The sequence below is a fragment of the Homalodisca vitripennis genome, chromosome 8, assembly GCF_021130785.1.
Source record: "Homalodisca vitripennis isolate AUS2020 chromosome 8, UT_GWSS_2.1, whole genome shotgun sequence".
NCBI classification, from domain to species: Eukaryota; Metazoa; Arthropoda; class Insecta; order Hemiptera; family Cicadellidae; genus Homalodisca; species Homalodisca vitripennis.
Genome location: NC_060214.1, coordinates 113,203,488 through 113,221,347, shown reverse-complemented (window position 1 = coordinate 113,221,347; position 17,860 = coordinate 113,203,488). Strand labels below are relative to the sequence as shown.

The 17,860-nt window shown below is 35.9% G+C and overlaps 1 protein-coding gene and 1 non-coding gene across 2 annotated transcripts in view; one reads left to right on the top strand and one right to left on the bottom strand.

Moving 5' to 3' along the window:
- LOC124367916 overlaps positions 1-17,860 on the bottom strand; it is a 102,694-nt gene that overhangs the window by 21,628 nt on the left and 63,206 nt on the right. The window lies entirely within an intron of this gene.
- Trnav-uac lies at positions 17,430-17,502 on the top strand. The gene has a single exon. It is a non-coding gene; the product is annotated as a tRNA-Val (tRNA).

The following is a 17,860-nucleotide window of genomic DNA, read 5'->3' as shown; positions in this document are numbered from 1 at the left end:
AATACTATTTTTTGACATTTTATAGTTGTACGACAAACATTTTTTGTTCTATACATCAGCAGTGTGTTTAAAAGGTTACAAAGAATTATAAGTATGATATAATACGAAAGAAAATTTCCTTGTGAATAAAACTGTATTCAACATGATGGGATAATGATAACTATGTTTTTATAGATTTTTCAAATATATCTTGCTAAGACTCTAAAATGCCTTGCTAGCATAGAGAGGTTCACTATCCCCCCCCCCCTTAATTATGTTGTTAGTCACTGTGACTTAGTTAGTAAACACAATATAATAAGTAATAATAACAACACAATACATTTTCCATTATTTGCGATAAAATAATTATTGGTTTTCTAAAGTTTTTAGCAAAATCAAACGTTCCCCTCTTTGATATTTAATAATGTTTATTTTGGGCGGAGACTTTCACTGTTGTCCCCACGCACTCAACTCAACCATTACGTTGCAAATCACCGATCGAGTGACTTTAGACTGACCGGCGAGCAGGAAGGGACGGCTTATCTATCGCTTTGCGATAAGCTAAAACAGAGATGCACACCGCTTATCAGTTACCAAATACATTAAAGACAAAACAATAATTGCAAAAATACACTGCGTATCTCTCACATCGCACGGAAATACATTAAACGAACCACTGAAAATACTATGATACTAAATTAAGGAAAAAGGTCCGGACTATCTTTATTGTGTTCTATTCCTAAATTTTAAAATTAATATATGGTTCTAGTTTTACGTCCTTCAAACAAGGCAAGAGAGAAAAGGGCACAGATTATCATTCTAGACAGCGACAACTTGAAGCTCAGTACTGACAACTCAATCATCCCAGAGTTGTCTTTGACACGCTTAAATCCAGGCCCATTTCAGGACGCATAGCTCTGGGTAAATGACCAGAGAATACCGGCTTGATAGCGGCTATGAATTTACAGGAAAGGGGTCGCAGATGAGCTATCAGTGAAGAAGCGTACGCTAACCGTTAGTTTCTGTATGAACCGCAATCACCGGCGGAAGTGAGGTTATGTCTTCATCATCAGGCTTCGTCTACCAGATGATTCTGAGTGTGCCTGCATGATAGCGCTGTAACGACACTCCTCGAGTAACAACTAATACTTCCCGGCTTTTTACTCTTCCGACTCAAACTGGCAAATGGGTGTAAGTTAATGATCGGATTAAAAACGTCTAATTTCCTCAGATGATGCGCGTGCTTCTTGTTGTGCATCTGTATGAAAAGGAATTCGCCTCGGCATTGGATCAAATTTTTCGTTGCTTTGACCAAGTCTAGACATTTGACATGAAAAATGCAGAGTAAAATAAATTATTATTTACGTATAATAAAGCTTTTGATGTTTCTTGAAGATGAGTTATGGCGTCAATGTGTTAGACAGGAGCCAGCAAACTAGTTTTTCGTGAAATCGACAGGGAATTTCTGCTAAGACAGGCGCCCTAGTTTTAGTAGGGGTTGAAATGAGGGTACTGAAATGGTAAATCATATCACTGATTTTTCTTCGAACAATGTATTTTATAGTTTGACACACTTCAAAACCAACATCCAAACACGTAATTTATGCAAGTATTCATATCACTCTACAACTAAATTAAGATGCTGAAATTCACTATTGTCAGCCAAACATTTGAAAACTTGCTAGAAATATGGTTGACCAACGCGGACATAACCTTTAAGTGTCTGCCGATGGTTTAAGTGTGCCAAGATAAACGTGTTATGATCCGAGGTTCCTTTCGACACTCCCACTAAAACCTAGAGCGGTTATCAATCGATTTCTTCCTAGATTAAATTCCACAATCACTCCAGAAGAACTAGGTCGTGTGCTTAGGCAATTTGAGTTAGCTCTGGCTCCTATAACTGATTAGATCATATAAATTGACACGTTGTAGAAGTCGACATTGAAATGAAGCAAAATAAGAAACCGTCAGTGGAGAACGATAACTGAAACAGTGTTTGATCATGTAAATACATATAAAAACTTTCATAAAAATTAATAGAAAACGTGAAATTTGGATTGTAATAACCATAATTCTTTTCAGAATTGGATTTGTAGACTACATACATATTTTTAAACTTGTTGTAAAAGTGTTCGTTCTTAAATTTCGAACTTTCTCCAACGCTTTGTAAGAATATTGAAGAGTCACGCCATTACTGAATATTTTTAACTCAGAAAACGTAGAACCAAGCATGAAGAAGTTGAGATCAAAGGATCCGGATAAGGTCGGTGTATCTTTATCGGGAATGAGAAGATGAAGAACGCGGTGCGAAGACAAAAGACATAACGGTAGTCGGAACAAAGCCGCGGTCACCTGAGGAGGACTGGAGAGACGGAGTCGAAAGGTCAGGACATGTAGATTGTACGAGGCAGGATGTCCGCGGGTCTCACGCGTATTGAGGCAGATATACGAGAGCAAGCCCCTCCCCCCCCCCGCTAACCACCCACTCCGTGGCATGGCCGGGGGACCTAAACCTCGTGCGTGGACCTCCTCCTTGTTCTCTATTGCGAAAACGTGGCCAGACCTCCTTTTACTGCATCACAAAAGTGAAATTAAATGAAAAAGGTTTTTATAGAAAGGGTAAGAAGTGACTGAAAAATTCTCATTATCTCTAACTTCAAAGGGGTCTCAGATAAAGGATTTTATCACATGATCATAAATTTGACAAGGCATTGAAGAATAAATTCCCGAAAGCGACAATGAAGAAACGTTGTTCCAGCGTAACGCCGTCCAGAAACTGAAGAACTTAGTTCACAAACTGCCTAAGTTACGTGTTTTCATGTTGTGATCTCCAGAAACTGTACTATTATAATAACTTCACATCTGTCCAATATTGTCCAGAAACCTACTTTTCTTAAGAGTCATCCAGAAATTAAAGTTCTTCACAATCACAAACAGTCTACGTTACACTTTTTTATGAGATGATGAATAAACTACACAGTTAATAACTTCACATCTGTCCAATATTGTCCAGAAACCTACTTTTCTTAAGAGTCATCCAGAAATTAAAGTTCTTCACAATCACAAACAGTCCACGTTACACTTTTTTATGAGATGATGACAATAAACTACACAGTTAATACCATCACGTGTCCAATATTGTCCAGATACCTACTTTTCGAGACATCCACAAATTAAAGTAGTTCACAAATTATCCAAGTTACCATGCCTAAAATCTACACAGGTAACATCTCCACGTGTTCTAATACTAACCAAAAACTTTATTCTCATAGGTTGTCCAGAAATTGTCATTCAGACCCAAGTATTTCACAAACTGCCAAGTTTTCTCATCTGATTTTGATGTCCACAATTTTAACGAGTAGCATCTTCTTCACATAGGCTACGTCTAGGATCTTAAGTCGTCTAAAATGGACAAGCTATTATGTTTTACAAAGTTGTCAAGAATTATTTCGTGTTTTATCTGGCCAATGAGATTGCAGAGACTGTATTCAATTTAATGTAGTTTGTCTTCCTTCGCCAGTCAATTTTTTTTAAATATTACAGACAACTTTATAAATTAAAGAGTTTGTTAAACCTTTTTAAGTAGAAATAAAGAGAAGTTTAAGTAAAAATATACATTTAAAAAGATCATATAAAAAAGTTACAATGTATCCAGTAATAAAAGCTCTACGAAAATATACTGAAGAAAAATGTTGCGCGATTTAATTTATTCAACAAAACTACAAAATTAAAACTGAATATTCCGAATAATGGGATTAAAAATCAATTGAATCAACCGAAAATAAATGTAGTGGAAGGCGAAGTGGAGTGAACCCAACAGTGAAATAACTGAAAACAGGAGTAATTGGCGTGCAGTTGTTGATAGTTTTATAGTACAAAGAGAACTCGTACAGGAAATACTCGCCGTGGTGTAAAACGAGAGCATCCATTAGAGATTTAGAGGGATGGCACAGAATCTTTCGCGGAAGTCTGCATTAGAAGGCTATTACTTGTGAACATCCAATCTGGAAAGGTAACGCCGACACTGGGCGACCTGGAACTGAATGGTCAGCTCATCTTAGGTTTAAATTTGGTAATCTTGATGTGAGGTCGAATGATATGAAATGAACTTGATATATGGATTTGATGAAAACTAAAAAAACCACAACAGCCCATGGGTTTAAATCAAATCCGATGATTAAGATCTGGATTCGAGGAAAGGATGATGAACATAACTAGCCAAAAACTTTAATAACGAAAAGTCCACGGACATCTATAATCTATAACAAACGTCTTACTCTATATGCTGCAAAATAGGCATCGGGATCCAAGAAAGTAACATTGCCAAAAAGGTTAAAATAAGGATTTTTCTGGCCATCTTAAATTGACTGGAATGGTCCTTCATCAAAGGCATACACTTACGTACCTATAGGTGAAGATTCTGGTAAGTTAACACCCTGCCAAAGTTCAATTATTACTATTCCCATGCCATTTAGGCAACATTGTACAGTCCTACCTTTCTCACCTCAGTATTATTTTAAAGATGATTTTAGACAAATCTTGATAAGGTACTGCTCATTGTTCTACTTTACTTTCGTATTCTTGTGATTCTTGTCATATCTGTCACTCCTTCTTTGGGGTACTATAAAAAAATCCTCATCTTACTAAATTTGGCAATGGCATTCTTGGCTATCCCGGTCTTTTTATTGCTCTGACTGATATACAATGTTGTGTTTGATCTATAAACCATTGATTTATCACAAGGACCGTCACCCAAAATCCCAAATCATCCAGGAATTCTAATACCTAATCTCAAATTCCCCAAGAGGTAAAGATGCTCTAGCACGATCTCCAGGCAACACAGTCAGACGTCCAATAAGCCTTCCACGGCTATTTTTGCATGGATCGGAGGTGTAATAATTTACGATCCACATCTCCACGGTCGAGCTGCGGCCTTGACCAATGGCTAGACCCTCCCACAGACCACACGGCGCCACATTACCACACAATCCATCGCGTTGGAGAGTCGCCGCTCTGCAGCGTCAGTCACACCAACGAGACTTTCAGTAAATCGTTGCCAATACCACGACTCAAACATCTGGTGTTAAAACTTGATCAAGCTCTATGTTACGTCTTCAGAGCAATGAGGAATCTTTAATTCATCCAGTGCTCTTGCGCCATAGTCTAGTCCAGTAAATACCGAGATATCTTTTTTAGATTTAGAGGATTTGGGATCTCGACAATTGATTTTATCCATGGTCTTATATCTCTAAACATGGCAAGGTAACTAAGTGTTCTCGGATAGGGATGAGAAATGTATTTCATAGCTCAAAATTATACTCAAACTTTTTATATTTCCCCGTAGGTCGCAGTTCGCTTATACAAGTTGCTGTCAACTTCCTTCAAGATTACATAAAACTAGGAAAACCATTCCTACTACTAGGTAATGTTTAAAAAACACAGATTTTATTGGTAATTAGGTTTTTAAAAAAATAATAAAAAAATTGATACACTCCTCTAGTTTTTTCTAGAGAAGCGATACATTGGCTATTTACTAAGGAACTGACAGAACCTTGTTGAGATCGTACTTTTGTTGTGATGACTGTCCATCTGTGTTGTCTGTACATCTGTGATGTCTGTCCATCTTTGATGCCTGTCCATCTGTGATGGTTGTCCATCTGTGATGCCTGTCCATCTGTGATGCCTGTACATCTGTGATGTCTGTCCATCTACAATGTATGTCCTTTTGAGGTGTCTGTCCATCTTTGATGCCTGTCCATCTTTGATGCCTGTCCATCTGTGATGTATGTCCATCTTTGATGCCTGTCCATCTTTGATGCCTGTCCATCTTTGATGCCTGTCCATCTGTGATGCCTGTCCATCTGTGATGCCTGTCCATCTGTGATGTCTGTCCATCTGGGGTGTCTGTACATCTGTGATGTATGTCCATCTTTGATGTCTGTCCATCTGTGATGTCTGTCCATCTGTGATGTCTGTACATCTGTGATGTCTGTCCATCTACAATGTATGTCCATCTACAATGTATGTCCTTTTGTGGTGTCTGTCCATCTTTGATGTCTGTCCATCTACAATGTCTGTCCATCTGTGGTGTCTGTCCATCTTTGATGCCTGTCCATCTTTGATGCCTGTCCATCTGTGATGTCTGTCCATCTGTGTTGTCTGTACATCTGTGATGCCTGTCCATCTGTGATGCCTGTCCATCTGTGATGTCTGTCCATCTGTGTTGTCTGTACATCTGTGATGTCTGTACATCTGTTATGTCTGTACATCTGTGTTGTCTGTCCATCTGTGATGCCTGTCCATCTGTGATGTCTGTCCATCTGTGTTGTCTGTCCATCTGTGTTGTCTGTCCATCTGTGATGTCTGTACATCTGTGTTGTCTGTACATCTGTGTTGTCTGTACATCTGTGTTGTCTGTACATCTGTGATGTCTGTACATCTGTGATGTCTGTACATCTGTGATGTCTGTCCATCTGTGATGTCTGTACATCTGTGTTGTCTGTACATCTGTGATGTCTGTCCATCTGTGATGCCTGTCCATCTGTGATGTCTGTCCATCTGTGATGTCTGTCCATCTGTGATGTCTGTACATCTGTGTTGTCTGTACATATGTGATGTCTGTCCATCTGTGATGTATGTCCATCTGTGATGTCTGTACATCTGTGATGTCTGTACATGTGATGTCTGTCCATCTGTGATGTCTGTCCATCTGTGATGTCCTGTCCATCTGTGATGTGTCTGTCCATCTGTGATGTCTGTCCATCTATGATGTCTGTCTGTCCATCTGTGTTTGTCTGTCCATCTGTGATGGCTGTCCATCTGTGATGTATGTCCATCTGTGATGTCTGTACATCTGTGTTGTCCTGTCCATCTGTGATGTCTGTCCATCTGTGATGTCTGTCCATCTGTGATGTCTGTCCATCTGTGATGTCTGTCCATCTGTGATGTCTGTCCATCTGTGATGTCTGTCCATCTGTGATGTCTGTCCATCTGTGATGTCTGTCCGTCTGTGTAATAACTCGATAGAAAATCCCTAACGACTTGATACTTGGTAGGTTCCTCTCAGTTCAAGTAAGAATAGTGTTAGTTCTAGGGTGAAACGGTTAGAGAGGAGTTCGCCTGTCTATCTGTTGTCTGTTTGTCTGTCAGTGTGATAATTCTTAGTAGAAAGATTCTAGATACTTGAAATTTGGTGTATAGCTTCCTTGCGGTTTAAGGAACAGCCCTATTGAGGGTAGGAATATCACAGGGCAGTCCGTCTGTTTGTCCGTCTCTGGGTGAAAAACAAACACAAGTCAAACAATATGTGTATTACGAGCAGAGCAGGTACAAAATTACGTGCAATGTTTTACATATCGATCACTGTTACATCCACATCGCCACCCGCTGGACGAAGGCAGAGCCGCATCAAAGTTTTTCTACACCTGGAATGTTGAGAGGCGGGCTTCTAGCAGGTCTCGGAATTCCAGTGTCTAGTTGCGTGACTCTATATATAATTTTCTTAGAACTGAGGAGAATTAGTTGAAATTAGAGGCAATTTGTTTGGTGCGAGGTAACCGGTCCGGCTTCGTCCTCTTAATATTTTTAGTTTTGTTAGTGTTTTTATTAAAAGTTACGTTCTTACCGTTTATTATGAGGTAGTAATAAAGTTTAATGTGAAACGTAGAGTTTTATTGATATATTTAGTATATTAAATTGTAGCAAATTTGCAGTTGTAGATGATTCTGAACGATCCCCACTTTAAGGAATAAAGGATTTAAGCAATAAAACCATATTTCCAGGATGCCACATTTTAATTTTTCCAAAAGTGATATAACACGTTTTGCTCTAAAATTGCGTTGCATTTATAATTTAAACTTTACATGTAGTCTATATAAAGGACATTAGACATATTGTTTTACTGAACAACAATATGTTCATAACACACGATTCAAGCAAATCGTTCAATAAACAAGATAACACTTGTATTTACTTGAAAGATAACCATTGTGAATTAGTATAGTTTTAAAATGCTGTTCCCACTAACTTAAACAAATGCAAGGTATAATATTAAAATTAAGTTAGTAACATTAATTTACATCAAGTAGGCCATTATACGTACACTATGAATAATGTGTATGCACTACAGACACAGTAATTTGTAAACTATAAATTACTACTTAAATGGCGCTCTAATGTAAGCATGCGATTCGAAAATAAATAAATGTTTCATTTAGGAAACATCGTATTAAAACTAGAAAGGTATAGAAAAAGGCGCTTGTAACATTTCACCGCTCTATCATATTTTTAAACTACTCATACCCAAGTATATATGAGTAGGTTTTGAACAAACATTGAAGTAAATAAAAAAAGGAAGTGGTGCGCAAGGGTAGACCATATTAGGAACATTTCGTAATGAATCCAAGATAATGGAGTGAGAATCCCACACTCGGGAGAGAATATTGTACGTATCGACGTGTCTATATGGCACCTATAGATTCTTTTACGGGTTATGGAACATCTAATGGAGATATTGGCTATGTGATTTACAACTTGATATCGGCTATGTGAAATACAACTTGATATCGGCTATGTGAAACACAACTTGATAACGCTATGTGAAATACAACTTGATATAGGCTATGTGAAATACAACTTGATATCGGCTATGTGAAACACAACTTGATATCGGCTATGTGAAATACAACTTGATATCGGCTATGTGAAATACAACTTGATATTGGCTATGTGAAATACAACTTGATATTGGCTATGTGAAATACAACTTGATATTGGCTATGTGAAATACAACTTGATATCGGCTATGTGAAACACAACTTGATATCGGCTATGTGAAATACAACTTGATATCGGCTATGTGAAATACAACTTGATATCGGCTATGTGAAATACAACTTGATATCGGCTATGTGAAATACAACTTGATATCGGCTATGTGAAATACAACTTGATATTGGCTATGTGAAATACAACTTGATATCGGCTATGTGAAATACAACTTGATATCGGCTATGTGAAATACAACTTGATATCGGCTATGTGAAATACAACTTGATATCGGCTATGTGAAGTACAACTTGATATCGGCTATGTGAAATACAACTTGATATTGGCTATGTGAAATACAACTTGATATTGGCTATGTGAAAGTACAACTTGATATTGGCTATGTGAAGTACAACTTGATATTGGCTATGTGAAGTACAACTTGATATTGGCTATGTGAAATACAACTTGATATTGGCTATGTGAAATACAACTTGATATCGGCTATGTGAAATACAACTTGATATCGGCTATGTGAAGTACAACTTGATATCGGCTATGTGAAATACAACTTGATATTGGCTATGTGAAGTACAACTTGATATTGGCTATGTGAAATACAACTTGATATCGGCTATGTGAAGTACAACTTGATATTGGCTATATGTGAAATACAACTTGATATTGGCTATGTGAAATACAACTTGATATTGGCTATGTGAAATACAACTTGATATTGGCTGTGTGAAGTACAACTTGATATTGGCTATGTGAAATACAACTTGATATCGGCTATGTGAAATACAACTTGATAGATATGGCTGTGAAGTACAACTTGATATTGGCTGTGTGAAATACAACTTGATATTGGCTATGTGAAATACAACTTGATATTGGCTGTGTGAAGTACAACTTGATATTGGCTGTGTGAAATACAACTTGATATTGGCTGTGTGAAATACAACTTGATATTGGACTGTATGTGAAGTACAACTTGATATTGGCTGTGTGAAATACAACTTGATATCGGCTATGTGAAATACAACTTGATATCGGCTATGTGAAATACAACTTGATATCGGCTATGTGAAATACAACTTGATATCGGCTATGTGAAATACAACTTGATATCGGCTATGTGAAATACAACTTGATATCGGCTATGTGAAATACAACTTGATATTGGCTATGTGAAACACAACTTGATATCGGCTATGTGAAATACAACTTGATATCGGCTATGTGAAATACAACTTGATATTGACAACTTGATCGAAAATACAACTAAATACAACTTGATATCGACAACTTGATATTGGATATGTGACAACTTGATATTGGCTATGTGAAGTACAACTTGATATCGGCTATGTGAAATACAACTTGATAAACAACTTGATATTGGCTATGCTGTGAAATACAACTTGATATTGGCTATGTGAAATACAACTTAATATTGGCTATGTGAAATACAACTTGATATTGGATATGTGAAATACAACTTGATATTGTTGCTATGTGAAATACAACTTGATATTGGCTATGTGAAATACAACTTGATATTGGCTATGTGAAATACAACTTGATATCGGCTATGTGAAATACAACTTGATATTGGCTATGTGAAATACAACTTGATATTGGCTATGTGAAGTACAACTTGATATCGGCTATGTGAAGTACAACTTGATATTGGATATGTGAAGTACAACTTGATATTGGATATGTGAAATACAACTTGATATTGGATATGTGAAATACAACTTGATATCGGATATGTGAAATACAACTTGATATTGGCTGTGTGAAATACAACTTGATATTGGATATGTGAAATACAACTTGATATTGGCTATGTGAAATACAACTTGATATCGGCTATGTGAAATACAACTTGATATTGGATATGTGAAATACAACTTGATATTGGCTATGTGAAATACAACTTGATATTGGCTATGTGAAATACAACTTGATATTGGCTATGTGAAGTACAACTTGATATCGGCTATGTGAAGTACAACTTGATATTGGCTATGTGAAGTACAACTTGATATTGGCTATGTGAAGTACAACTTGATATTGGCTATGTGAAGTACAACTTGATATTGGCTATGTGAAGTACAACTTGATATTGGCTATGTGAAATACAACTTGATATTGGCTATGTGAAATACAACTTGATATTGGCTATGTGAAATACAACTTGATATCGGCTATGTGAAATACAACTTGATATCGGCTATGTGAAGTACAACTTGATATCGGCTATGTAAAATACAACTTGATATTGGCTATGTGAAACACAACTTGATATCGGCTATGTGAAGTACAACTTGATATCGACTATGTGAAATACAACAATTTTGCCTCTGTAGAAATGCAAGTTCTGAAAATGTCAAAATTATAGCTCATCACGTTCTTGAGGTATCCTACAGATAGACAGAAGGACAGACAAAACACTAACGGACAACCAGTTGTGTTTAAAACGTTATTATTTCCTTTATTCAATTTCCTAACATTCCATATCTACCGAACTTTTGAAACTAAACACATTTTAAATGTCAAAATGATTCAAAATCCGTGGGAAGAGTCAAGTAGCAAAACCTGGATAATTCTTCCATTATGATTCTTCTCAGTAATTTCTCAGCTCTAGAAACGTTGGGATTTTTATGTTTTACAGCTCTTTCGCCAAACAGGGATAATGAAGACGGTCGTTTACGACTCCTTGGTCGGAATTCCGGAGCTCATTGGCTTCGGACCGAACTTCATTTTTTGCCGAAACCTTTTTTAAAATATTGCCTTCCTGTGATTTGTGTTCCTAACTCGAGGCCCTCAACCGTAACGGGTTTTTGTTGAGGGCGCAAAATTATCGACTCGCCCCGCGAATGAACCCGCTAAATGGGTACAAATTCCGTATATTGTGTTGGCATTGTTCTAATACAACTATCGCCGTTCCTGGTAGCCAAGTTGTCGCGTCTCAGGTTATCCCCAGGGGATCCGGGTTCAAATTCTGGTTCGGGTAAGGTATTTTCACACGGTACGAAATATAGTCTCAGCGTGCTTGGTTATCTGATAAACCGCTCACAGCTAAGTATTCATATTATCAACAGAAACTAGGTAGGGGCGTAGCATGCTTCGCTTAGGTTGCATGCAACATCAGGTGTCGCGTAACATGAGGTTGCATGCAAGACTTCAAATCTACATCTCATTCGTTTAGACTACTACTTTGTCACACGTAAAAGTGCCATATTATTAATGTACTCAGTTAGTTTACAAATTCTACCTTATTCTGAGATGCTATCGTTCCATCATGGTTACCCATAAGTAAATATGTCCACTAACGCTCAGCCAAATCTCGTGGAGTGGCGTGCTCCGTCATCGAACTCGGTGTAGCTTATAAAGAAACGAAGTTGCATGCAAAAGGTTTGTAGGTCAGTTCGTTCTCAAAACACCGTACGGACAAACATACAGAAATGATTTTTTTCAAACTCCTGGAGTGATAGGCTTCGCTGACGCTCAGCCAAGGATGAAAATTCGCATAAAGATACACTATACTAATAAAATAAGAACAATTAAAAATGTATATTTTTCCTTTTTTAATACAACGTCACTAATTATTGTAATGCTTAAAGTTATGGTGAGTTTTGTTTTGCAGCATTTTAATAACATTTACTTGTTAAACAACTCGTAATAAAACTTCTACCTAAACTGTATTTACTTTTTTGTTGTTCTCTTAGGACAAGAAACATGCACCGAGTTCTATAAGAACCTGTGCGCTGCTTCCGGAGTGACAGGATATTTTGGATGGATAAGGTTGAGAGTAGGGGCCGTCTCCTGTCGAGATTCATGAAAAAAGTTTAGATAATTAATTTCGTCATGTCCCCTAAGAAGAAGGAGAAGCCAGCTCTGAACCAGCCTCTCCAGTAAAAGCACGCAGGGGTGGCACACCCTTCCTTATGTCTATGTTGGCAAGAACATTTGACTCTTAGGGAACAAATCCCACCTACACCTATCGAATTACTCTTGCGCCCCAGAATCTCGACATTTGCGGTTAGTGATGTGCCGCTCCTGGACATCCATAAGGTTTCCCAGATTTAAGTGACAACGGTAAATATCGGTTTTAGTTGTACCCACTGTGGGTTCAACTGGAAGGTATAAACCAGCCAGAAGTGAACCCTCCTGGAGACTGTATTTACTTACTAAAACAGAAGTACTGTGCGTATTTAACAGAATTTGTGTGTTGTTATCGCGGTTATTTTAATTTTAGCGTGTTATTTTGACAGCATAATGTATACCTAATCTTCTGTAAGTACTGTTGCACTTAATGAGGAAGTTGTGGCGGCGACGTATGGAACAGAAGGAAGCGACTGCTCTGATCGAATCAGCTGATAGAGACGGAGTGACAACAGCTGGTCTGATCTGTTGACAGCTGTCAGTCGCTTACTTGACACTGGCAGTGACCGATGCGCGCGCATCACGTCGTCCATCATCTTAATCGGTCCAGTTCATTCCACCATTCCATCACTGACATTACCGCGCGACTCAATTGATGTAATGTTCCAGCTGCTACCTTGGCGCGTACGGAATTTTAAATGGAGCTGTTTTCATTTCGTTTGATCACACCTGATTTTGCAAATAAAAATGGAAGTTAATTTATACTGTTTGACACTTTTTGTAATCTATTAAGTACAATAACATTATATTATGGCACGTGATTTTGCTCGTACAAAAATAAAATACTCGATTTCTAACCTATAAATAAATTTAATTAGGGTTTGTAAATACGGTGTGAATAAAATAAAAACAAACACCGAGTTGTACTTAGATACGATAACGTAATGAGATTGTTTACAGTAGATCATAGTTGTGTAACCAGGCCCGTACTCTTACATTTTATTGGGGCCAAGTTTCTCAAGGGGCCCGGACCGGGCCCCGACACACGATTATTTGAAAGGATCGTGTCGACGAACGAAATAGCTCAATCTAATAACTGTAACGCTATTATAGTCTACTATTATAATATCGTTCATTACAGTTTCGAAGAAGCTGTGACTATTAGTTTTAAAATATTAATCTTAAATTTAATTTACCAATCTCGATCGTGTTTATTTACATCGTGCATTCAAACGGAAAAGTCAATAACAGTTCCTGCGATCAAACGACAAATGGAATGTCGTTACAAACGACGACTTATCTTCAATTAAGAATACAAATACAATTTAAAAAGCACGTCTTTTAAAGATTTCCGTACAATCATTATTATCTAAAAACAATTTCACTCGGACTAACAGACTAATTATTATACATTTCACTAAATTAATAAAAACAATTAGAGCCCCAGTGGAGCAAGTACTTTTTATGATTAAACGTGTATTGAAATTATATCAGGCTATCGCCAATTACACAAATTTAATAACAAATATAGTTGAGTTTGCCTTATTGTTCCGATGAAGAAAATATACATAGATGCTTAGGAATGAGAAGTTCACCACGGTTAAAAAACATCTAATCCATCTAAAACATCTAATCTAATCCTAAAACATCTAATCGGTATAAGGGGCAAATTTTTAAGTTTATTCAACATTTTAAAATAGTCGATTTCCAATGCATTAGATGTTTCTGATTCGTCTCTGGCACAATCTGGAATAACAGTTATACGGTAACTTTATCTCTGTTATCTGCATTCCACTACTGATCATGCATTATGTAGGCCTACTTAATAATATAAAATTAAAATGTTAACAGATGTTTCAACTTCTTTCAACTAGCTTCAGCTGAAACATCAAAGAAGGTTTTGAAGTGTCAACAGCTGTTCAACGTCAGTTTAATTTTTACCGTGAAAAATCAATATTATCAATATTTTTCCAAATTTTAAGTGATCGGAAAAGATATTTCTATCTTTATCTTCCTGCAAACGTTTCTTGGACTTCAACGAATATTTAAAAAAGAATCAGCTAAATTAATCTAGCCATTCTCGGAATTAGTGCGCAGCAAAAAAATTAGCGCTTTATTTTTATTTTTAATATTTACAACATATTATGTACTTACAACTTTTATGTTTATAAACTTGAGAAACAGTTTTATAAGTCAGTAAGGAAGTACGATAATCATAAATATTATGTATTGATTATTTGACGAGAATGTTGTATGATATCTTGATAGATAACGATTTGAAGGCTCTTTTACATAGATATTATTTCATTAAACTTCAACAACTCTCCCGGCATTTTAATGATTTGTAATAACATACATGTAATATCAAATTACACCAAATCAAGATTCTTCCCTACGTGTAATTAAACTGAATAGAAAAACTACTCAGATATGTAATTACACATAATTTAAAGCTGTTTGCCAAGGTCAGTGTTAATTTCAACGTTGAGTAACGAAAGGCTTCATCCACAAATTACAGGCTGTGCGTTAGGCGTAAAATTACGTGACTTGCTAACGCAATCGCTTCGGTACACTTATTCATTGAGCAAAACAAAAGTTCTCTTTATCAGCTAATAAGTATTTCATCAGAGGTGGATAATTTTATCATCTTGGCGTTGTTAAAAGTATTATTGTTTTACTAAAAATTATGATTATCAGTGTTAGTCCAGTTGGGAATTGTAACAACTATACATTTAAGATCTTAAATCGATTTAAAGTTTTTATAGTTGTACGAATAGGGGTAGGGTACGATAAGCGGACCCGGTTTTTTATATCCAAGAATATAGTCATCGATACCTAATATTCGCATCTCAAATCCTAGACTATCAATCGATATAAAAGTACCTATAGCCCTCAATAACAATCATATGTTTTAAATTAAAATATGAATTTAATATTTACAGTGATCAAACAAATTATTATAACCAAAATTAGGAAAACTGAAGACGACCATATTTACTCCTCTCACAGTTACAGTTGTTTCTTTCCCACAAATTTCACATAATGGGTTTTTCGGTACGAGTCCAACATGTTGAAGCCACGAAAAAACAACGTCGTGTAGTTTTCTAAAATTGACTGCCATTTTTAATAATCAGAATTACTTATGTAAAATTGAAATATTATCCTACGTGTATTATTTTCGAGTGTTTACAGCCGTTGATATAGATTATTTAAGTTAATAGTTCAAAATAATTAATCAGTATCGATTGATTATATCGATGGTTATGATTAAGTAATATCGTTTGCCAAATTCGATATAAAAAACCGGGTCCGCTTATCGTACCCTACCCTTTAGACACAGGGAAAAAGCAAAGTGATCTCCGGTATGTCTTTCTCTGTGTTTCAGCTTACTTCTAACTAATCTGGAAATATAAATAACACTTGTAATGGCTAATTCGACTCTAATCCTTTAATATTCTGCCCAGTTTATTAGGCTAATACTCGTTCAGTATTGTATTGGTTAATAAGTTAATTCATTAGATACAAATTTTGTGAATGCCCAATGACACGGAAATAAATTGTGTTAGATTGTGCACTGTTTTGTATTTCTTGAATCTTTCCTCTCATATTCATAAATTGCATTGCACTGTTTCAAATGTAACTACTCGCTTATCATTATTTTACAATATGCTATGAAGACACAAACCCTTTTACAGGATAATAACACATTATTGATCATAATGTAGCTATGGTGGGAAGGGTTGAATTAATGCGAATGTTGGGTTTGGCTCCAGTTCACCTTTTCCTTAGAGTAGCGTTTGAAATTAGTCACTGTTTTTTTTTTTTTATCTCTTCAGACGAGTATGACTCCAGGTTCTAGGAGTGAAGTCTGAGACACCGTCAGATTCCAGACACTGCACTAAGAGGAAGGTGAACTGGAGCTAAACTCAACATTCACATTGTATTGACCACACAATGCATTTAAAATTCTATCGTCTGTTTCTTATACAATTGGAGCTCCTTTTGAGTGGGTACGGGGGGGGGAGGTTCGAATTCCGACTGAGAAAGTGAATATTCTAGACGCTAACCATTTTACGTACTATATACAATGAGCTATTATCATTTAAAATTAATTAATTAATTTATTTATTTATTAATTTATTAAATTAAATTAATTTTATTTAGTTTATTAAATTATTCATTTTAAATTATTAATTTAAAATATATATATATATATATATATATATATATATATATATATATTTCATATAAACACACATTTTTATGATTATCTATAACGATCGGATCAGATTAACTGTGAAAAAATTAACTTTTCCTGCTTGTATGCAAACATATTACCGGTAATGGTACCTACTTTATTTACAATAATTGAAATTTGGTTAGTATTAATTAGGATACATATGGCCTATTTATTATGACATGTATATGTATAATGTATATTAGGTTATGTATATCACAACATAGTATATACATTACGTATACGACACATTAACCCTTTTAGTGCAAACATCCGTAAATAGGGACGCTCGGAAAAACTCTACTATCGTTATTAAAAATTACTGTTATTATTTGTAGTATCAAAAGTACAGTAAACTATAACCCCTGTTTAAATCACTTTTAGTGAATTAATTCAAATTCTCCGTCGTCAATAATAGACGTTCTATTTCTATATAATCTCTGAAGATAAATTGGAACCTTCTTTAGAGAAAGAAAAATGTACGCAAATAACTTTCCTAGAACCAAATGGCGGCGACGAAGTATTAATTAAACGACCGGCGAGCTCAGCGGGTTCCGTGGTGTAGTGGTTATCACGTCTGCTTTACACGCAGAAGGTCGCCGGTTCGATCCCGGCCGGAATCACTTACTTTTTTTGATTACATTAAAGCTACCTATAGTTTACAATAGCGAAATTATGTTGTAATTTTCTTACCGCAGTTGTTTAGAAATATTTATTTCGAGCAGCGTAAATTATAATACATTTTGAGATGTAATTTTAACACTTTTTTTATATAAATTAGTAATTATTATAATAAAATTAATTTTTTATAGCTATTAAAGTAAAAGGAATTTAAAACTGGCGGTCGCAACACTCCCACATTATCAAGTGACACATTTAGACTATTGTAAAAAATAAATATTAACCCATATCAGACAAAACATATCTAATAAATAATATGCACTGCTATCAATATAACATTGCAAAATGCAGAGATCAGAA